Raw genomic sequence first — 8,705 nt, forward strand, 5'->3', positions numbered from 1 at the left:
GGAAGATGAAGCTAAAAGCAATGCTGCCTATCATTAGGTATAGGCCTACAATGGCAAAAAAAAAAAAAAAGGCCACAGTGCTAAGCTGTTTTTAATTATCAACTAATGTGCAGTTTGTTGGCTCGAGGGTTGCCTGAAGGCTTGTTGCTTTTGGCTCTTTATAGTTCTTTTTTAGCTCTAAACTGAAAATGAAGTTGGAGGGAGCTGCACCGGTGCAGGTAAGCAACTCCATGGAATACTTCCAGAGATGAAGGCAATCTGACAAAACCACAAGAAAGAGCCCAGAGTCACTGAATTTATGCACTCTAAGCCAGGTAAGTATGCAAATTATGCAGCTCAGGCTCCACCTCTCATATCTTTTTAACCTGTTTTCTCTGTGTGCCAATCTGAACTTGTCCTGCCTGTGTTTGTTTGTGCTGTTGCTGTACTGACCTGTGTTAGCTCTGCTTGCTTTGTGCTGTCTCGTGTTCATACCTGGCTGCTTCTCTGTTGATCCAAACATGAGCAACTTTTGTATTTTAGCATGACTGTGCCTCCTGTTTGTGTTCAGCTCACTGTTGGTGCTCATCTCTCATTTTCATCATTCGCTCTGTCACTTCACCAGTGCTGCTGTGCTTGGCTCTTTGTACATCTGAGAGGCCATTTTCTCCCAAGGACTTCACATTTCCTTCTTCCAAAATCTTAAAAGTTCTCCTTTGCTGTGATGTCTGCATTCAGAGACTGACTGGGATTACTGAGATCTTCCGTCTGAGTCTGCCCTTGACTTTCCTTACTTATCTATGTGCAGCTTGACTGGGAATTTTCAGGGAAAAAGTCCTTGCTGTGCTGATCGGTGATTGCTGCGATTAGTGGCTGAATTAACATCAACTAATGATTGCATCAGCACCTGCTTTTAAACCTTAACAACGACTGATAAGGGTTCAGGTCATGGGGATGGGCTGATGGGAGGAAAATAGGGACCTTTTCCATGAGTTGGGTAATTTTTCTCTGAAAGCAGCTACCCTTCCCACTAAACGGTGAGAAACACTGTAGTAGGAATGGACATTCTAAAGACTTGTGGGAACTAATTCAAACAGTTTCATTGGATATATTTTTTCCTGTTGTGTCAAGTCTGCTTCAGAAATAACTTTGACCCTGGTTTTCTGCTTTGTCAGACTTCTGGAATCTAAGGTGAGTTATGGGGAAGTGGAGTCTATGGTGCAATAGGTGTTGTACGGACCCTGCCCTTGACCTTTAAAAAGCCGGAATCAAATTTCTGAGACTCCTCATGGTAATATTGGAAGTTTGTCTGATCTTTAAATATAGGAATACTGGGGTTTTTGGCATTTTTCAAGTGGCTTTTGGAATATGTTTGGTAGATATGGGATATTCTTGAACAAATATTGTTCAGAGAACTTATGTGCAAGGTTCTGTCCAAAGATGACCAAATGTGTTCTGCCTTTATCATTTTGAAAGAGCTGCAAAGCTTAAGTGAAAGAAATTGGACAGAAATTCATAGAAGGAAAATTCTCTCTTGTGAGATAAAACACCACTCTTGAAAGTTAGCGTCCAGGACTTATAAAGAGAATCCCAAAATATTTGTGTGTGTTATATTCTTTGCAAGGCTTATATTTTCTCAAAAAAACCCCTGAATTATCTTTTTAAAAAATGTGCAAAAAGAGAAACTGGTGAAAATGCACAGTTCTATACTGATGTATTTTAGCTACTTCTTTGGGGGGTGAACATGTAGATTAGTAAATATCCTACATTTAGAAGTTGGAAATTTTGAAGTAAGTGCATTTTAACTCTGAAGTAAAATACATATTTAAATTGCATTAACGAAGAGATATTTCCCATTATAAGGAAGCCTCTTAACCCCGTTCCCATCAAATGAATTCTGTGAATATTGTTTTTATTTTGTTTGGCAGGTTACTCAGATGCAAAATGGTGGATGCCTGCCTGTCTTCAAACAGTTTGCATTATTTAATTCATTGTTAGTAGGGGAAACTGGATGATGTGAGGGTTTTTTTTTTTTTTTTAATCCTTTATCCAATGGCCATCTCCATAAATGTATCTAATTTTAATGGTACAACGGATTTTGGCCTGGGTATGTAAAGCAGGTATGTTTTCCTAGTGTGTTTTAAATAATAAAATTTCAACTCCAGGAGCACAAAATGTATGAAATGAAACCAAAATGCTTTTTCCAGCTGCAATAAATCTGCATTTACTTTGGAAGAAGATAATTTTTGGAAATACGCTGCTAACATAGTGTCAAGGTGTTCAGAAGTGTGGTGCTTTACAAGAACTTCTCAGTCTCTGCTCTTAGTACTTTTTACGTTATGCTGGCTGTGAAATTTTAAAATGTTGAAATATATTTTACATTCATGTCTTCATTCCTACTTGTCCTTACCTTAAAAATATGTAGGAAGTTCCATGCTGCTGCTTCAGAGATTACAGTTATTGCATTTAACTTCACACTCTATTTATTAAAAAAACCCCAGAGGTCCAAGCATGGGAGTAATTGCAGCAACTTCTTTACATGCTGTTACCATATTTAAAGGGCTGTTTTATGTGAACTGAAAAAAAAAAAAAGACCCCAAAACCCAACAAAGACCAACAAAGTTACATCTTTCCGATGTGACCTCGTATGATCTTAGTAGGCCCTATGCTTTGAACTGCATTAAATTAAAAAAAAAAAAAAAAAAGTACCAAATGGATATTGTGTTATCACTGACTTGAAGATGTACAGATGTCTTCCAGTTCAGCCTGCAGTATTTAGATATTTGAAAAATCTGTCTTTGAAATGCACGTGGGGCATCCACTCAGAAGAGAACCAGTTGGCACTGTTTCCCTGTACTTGGTGCAGCAGACTCCCAGAGCCAAGCAGAGCTAGCAGCATGAGAGCTGTGAGAGACTGCCTCACACATGGATGAAACGAAGAGCAGAAATGTGCTTTAATTGTCCTGGGAGGGGGGATGGGGGTGTGTGATTCTTACTCGCTTCTCTATTTGAGTGGAGAGAAAGGAGCGGGGCATTTAAATGCGATATGCGAATGCTCGCAGGATGCGGGATTGCTTTTCTCTGGTTCGCTAGCATGAACAAGCGAGGTGCCAGAACTGCTTCGTGCAGGTATGCAGTGTGAGATCTGGCACTGAAGAGCCCACGCAGTTCCCTGGATTCATGAAGTTGGAAATGGAAAGGCTGGTGTTTGCTGCAGATATTTGCTGCAGGTGATGCTTTCTTCACGTTGCACCAAGCAGTGCTTTCACCCACATGGCTGGATCTGTGAATGCCAGACAACCCCAAAACAAAACTCGTTTTAGGCAGTGTTTAAGAGGGTAGTACTTGGAGTTTTAGCAGTTCTTCTAACTTACAGGAAGCAAAGATTGTCTTCAGTTTCAGTTGTTGTACATTCAGGGGAATATGAAATTAAGGTGCAGTTCTGCTACCTGTGTCCACACTGAATGGTATATCTGGAAATATATCTTGGAAATATATCTGGTATAGCTTGTAGTTGTGAAATGTTTTTTTGATACACAGGTCTAGTATGTGCTGGTCAGAGGGCCCCTTCCCTGAGTATAGACCCCTGCATGTGCCAGCGTGGCTGTGCAGCAGGCTAGGTCCTGAATTGAAGAAAAGGATTTCTGTGGGTTTGGGGACGTTTTTTACAGAATGTGTGCTTTTGGTTCTTTGGTTTCACTTCCAGTGCTCACATTGATTTTTGCACACATTGCTGCTGGACTGTTAACAGTCTGATGTGGAATCCATGAACTCTTGGTTGGAAGCAGCCATTGTAAGAGCCTTGGGGTGCAATTCAGTACTGCAGAGTGAAGCTCTCTGTACAGGCTGGAGATTTTTGATATGAACTCAGCTCTTCCAGCAGGAAATTATTTCACAGGAGCACAACCTGAACAGGTTTCATCATGGAGTACTTGCCACTAATTTGATACTTGTGAAAAAGCAAACTACAGGAAGGCCTATCTTGATGCATTGAGAGAAACAGGGAAAAGGAGTAAATTTATCTGGAGTACCATCTATATCTGTGATACTGTGTATGTAATTCCTGCAGGTGGGGAAGCTGAAGTACTGTGAAAACCTGTACATCCTGTATAGTATGGCAGTAGGTGTGCTCATGTAGTGACAGCTGTTGCCTGACAGCCCCTTCCAATAAATCCTTCATCCTTCCACAAGAGGAAGTGCTTTGTGCTCAACAGACCAAACCCTGCTCCTTAGATTCCTCTTCAGTGGATGGAAATTGTTCTCAGAGATAAGCCCTGGCAAAGGCAGATGTAGCTTGTAGGGTGGTAACCCAAAGGATGGATGTGGTGGTGATGTAGTGTGATTCCATTTTATTTTATTGAGCTTCTCCTTTGCTTCCTGTTGGGCTGCCTGGCTGTGCTGTCTGTATGGCAGATCTCCCACTCCAGGGATGTTTCAGTAGCACAGGGTCTCTCTTGAGTTACAGCCATCCAAATTTCAACAGTCTGCCATGATTTAATACCATGCTGAACCTCTCCAGCTCATACAAAGGTGAACCTCTCCTCCTTCCCATACAAAGGGAAGAGCAAGATCTGGGTCTCTTGCTGGGAAAGGTTTTGGGGAGTAGGCTGGAAAAGAAAATCCTTTGGGAGTTGTCATCCTCTAGGACAGTAATGGGGCAGATGAATGCCATAAAGGGAAGAGTGCAAATTGAAAAGAGCACAGCTAATGTGAGTGAGCTTCTTCCTGGAGAGACGACAAACCTGGAGTTTGTTTTTCTGTGGATTGTGTGTAGTGTTTAACCCTCTGGGGGGGGGAAGCATCCAGAAGGAGTTAGCGCTGCATGCTCTTGTAGCTATGATAGCTGCAGGAATTAGTGGATAATTGTTTTCATTAAAAATAGTGGGAGAAGCCAGCCTTGCTCATCAGCCGTGGGGGGCTGGGGCCAGGTTCCCCCTTCCCCTGAAACCTACCCCTGAAATGTCACGTGAGCCAAGCAGTAGCTAATTACAGCGTTTATAATGACATTAACCTTTAATCACATAGTCCATTAGTGGACTAAGCATTAAAGAAGTAACAAAACCCCCACCAAACCCTGTCACTGTGTCCTGTGCAATTACGTTTTGCCACCCCCAGGACTTCAGGCTGGTGGCAGAACCTTCAGACATGCTCATGGTAAAAGATACTGTGTCACAGACTTGCTCCCTTAGACCTTCTCTTGACAGCTGCCCTCCAGGTCAAGGGAGTAGCTGCTTAGTGCTGAGTGAAAGCTAGCTTTAAAGGTTAAAGGTCAGACTATCCATCAGTCTTGTGGGAGCTGCTGAGGTAAAGCTGCTGCTGAGGTGTCTGCCTTTTATACACACCTGTAAATCTGGCCCCGATTCTGTAAACAATGAGGTTATATGTAAAGTGCATTATGTCACACAAGTTCCAGTGGCAGCAAACCTTTTTAATGAAAAAGCATAAAGCAAGAGAACTTTTCAACAATAAATGTCTTCCTACACTTAGCACATTAGGGTGCATAATCACCCCTCTGCATGGTTTTCGGTGTAATACGTGTGGTATTGAGGAACTGGCAAGCTACTTGGCATTTGTAGAGCATCAAACAGTAGATGACTGAGTCAGTCAGTGCATCTAAATAATTATATATAAGAAATACTTGTGAAAATTAACCCCTCCATCTTATAGAAATAACCATGGCAATCTGTGTGGAGATAGCAGCTATTACTGCCCACATACAGATTGGTTTTGTTTCCCTACCTAACCCTGAGGTAAACAGAGTAACTGGCACAGAATATGAAGTGTTTTCTTTACTACTTAATGCCTTTCAGTGGATTCTGCTAACACAGCTGCACTGGCTAGTTACTCCTGCTAAACTGTAAAATAGCTCAGGAGGGAACTATTTCAGAATCGCTTGAGAGCAAGCCAGATGCATAATGCCTGCATACATAAAATATATTTTAAAAGGAAAAAGTTAAAGCTCAGTGGGAATTGTTGGTGATCTGCCTTTCTAAGATAAAGTTTACGTTATTCCTTTATCAAATAATTTTAAGGCAAGCAACTTCTCAGGATGAGGAGAGGGAAAAAAAAATAGGTCTGCAATAACAACAAAATAACCCGTGTGTTTTTATTTTTAGTCTGTAAGGAAAATCATACAGCAGGCGATACCAGATTCTTGGGTGTGTTCTCCTGGGTCTGTAGTAGTTGATCATCCAGACCTATTTTAAGCTCCTTGGCTGTATATTTTCTCCAAGCTTCCTAGAGGCATTTTTATGATTTAAGGCCCAGGTGTCTACCCTAAGTGTCCCCGTGTTCCGACGGTACCTGCTTGTGCTTCGGCTCCTCTCGCGAAGCAGCGCGGAGCTGGCGCGAGCTGTGACTGCGGCGCGGCCGTGAGCCCGCTCAGTCCCACTCAGGGACTGTGTGTTCACCAGCACTGCCACTTGGTCATTCCCAGCGTGCCTTACGTTCTCTTTCAGCCTCGCAGTGATTGTGTCGCTGGATCTTTGTGCGCCCTGCAGCCAGCGGCGATGGTGCACGTGGGTTCATCTATCCATGGCCTCCCCTCCCGCGTGCTGCGTTTATCTACCCCACCGCTGAAATCCTCCCCTTTTCAGCCAGGCGCTTGGCAATTAAGACACGATCTGATCTGCCCTACTTAAGGTATAAATAAGCCTTTAATGTTTCTTGGGGATTACATTAGGACACGAGGGGCTCTTTTGAAGGCACTTTTGAAGGCACGGCTTTTGCACAGCGGGATTCACAGAGCAGGCTGCTCCCGCAAGATGCTCAAACAAGGGGAAAGGAATGGTTTCCCAACCAAGCCTACAGAGAGCGGTGGCAGCTTCTGACTAGAGAGGTACTGAATTTGCCTTTATCAGCTGTAAAAGTGTGCCAAGGCTAAGCTGCCTGTGTTCTTAGAGCAAGTAAACCTGTCCATGCAGGCAATAATCATCAGAAAGGTTACTGGCTTAAGGAAAAGAGATGGGAGGGAGCTGAAGTACTCACTTGGAACTAGTTTCCCCTCTTCGATTCCAGCAGTATTGGTGGGTGTAATACTCTGCACCTGAGTGTCCCGAGTCTCCTTGGCTTATGTGACCCATGCATCTGTGGCAGATAGCTGTGTTTTGGCCGTCACTTGCTCTTGCCTCTGACTCGCTTTGCTGTGCTTGGGTGACTGAGGGAGCTTTTGTGTATGCAGGAGGATACCTGCACTTTTAACCCTCTGTGTTTTTGGGGAAAAAAAGGAAGCTGGGGAGTACCAGGTCTTGTGTATTTGATGCAGTCTTAAAAAAAAAAAAAAACAAACCACAAAAAACCATATTTACACATTCTCTAATTGCAAGTTAAGTCTTTGAAAGGCAATAGTTGAAATGGAGTGAGGAGTCACTGGCATCGTGCTGCTTACAAGTGAACGACCAAGAGCTCGTGGCCTGTTTGGAAACTTTTACAGCTTACTGGTATGATGATGTTAAGACTGTAGAGATATTAAATGGGAGTGAAACTGTGTCAAATGCTTTCCCACTTCTGGATTTCCTGGCAATACTCAATTACAGGCACTGACACCACAGCTGTTATCTCGGATGCTCCCACAGCTGCCTGACGCTGCACAGGCTGAGCTTGCTGCTGGGCACTGCTGTTAGGAAGAGGAAAGATTAAATCTGTCAGCATCAAATACCTATTCTTAGCTCAGCTACTGAAGGAACAATACATTTTTTGAGTCACTTGAATATTGCGTGCTGTACTTTTTACAATCCATAGTTTATAACCTTCTTTCAAGGCTTGTGACAAACATAATAAACACTTGTTTTGAGTCACAACCCAACCTTGTCTTGATTGCACTTGTCCATGAGTTTCCTTAGGACCCTGACCGTATGGTCAGAGGTAAGAGTTAACTTTTACAGGTGATAGGGCAGCTCCTTGGCAAATCTGTGTTGCTTTGTGTGAGCTTTGGAATGCTGGGCAGCCCGCGCTGGTGGGATGTCTTGATGCTGACTTCAGGCACTTGGGGCTCAGGGCATACAGATGTGCATGTTTGTGCCGATTTGGGGCAATGCTTTTTCCTGCCTAGAGTAGTAGAAAAGCAGGGGGAGAAGAGAAAGGTTTTTTAAACTTCCCCCCCCCCCCCCCCCCCCTTCATTTAAAGGAGGGATAGATTTTAAAAGTGGACAGTGGGTTTTCCTCTTGAGTTTTGCTTGTGCCTGTGCAGAGCTATCCTGTCCTGCCCCGGGGCTGGCTCTGGGCGGAGCAATCCACCCCATGTACCCCGTTGTGAGTCGCTGGATCTGTATGTACCACAGCAGCTGTTAGTGCTTAGGAGCTGGGGGTGGGCTGGGGTGGGTTAGTTAAACTCTGAAAAAGACTGCACAACCAGCCATTGAATCTCTTCTTCTTAGTTTGTATTGTTGTGTTTGGGCCAGTGGTTGCCAACGCTTCATTTTCTTGCTGTCTGTGTTTAAATTACCCTCATTGAGACTGCTTCAGGCAGGGAAGACTATGACCGGTCTGGAAAGCAGCATATTTACTAGATCTGATAGTGGTAAAACCTGAATTTCCCCCTGCTGTCAAAGAGAAGAGAAATGTGATGTACTGGAGAGGGCAAGAGTAAACATAACTCTGCTCAGCTGGTACCAGCAATAGGATTTACTTCCCAGGAGGACTGCCCTTTCTTGTAGCGTTTTGTTATCTTGCCGAAGATGCAGAAAATCCTGAGCACTTTGCCCTCTTTGTCCCTTTTTGAACTTTGA

This window comes from Hirundo rustica, chromosome 3, assembly GCF_015227805.2.
Source record: "Hirundo rustica isolate bHirRus1 chromosome 3, bHirRus1.pri.v3, whole genome shotgun sequence".
NCBI lineage: Eukaryota > Metazoa > Chordata > Aves > Passeriformes > Hirundinidae > Hirundo > Hirundo rustica.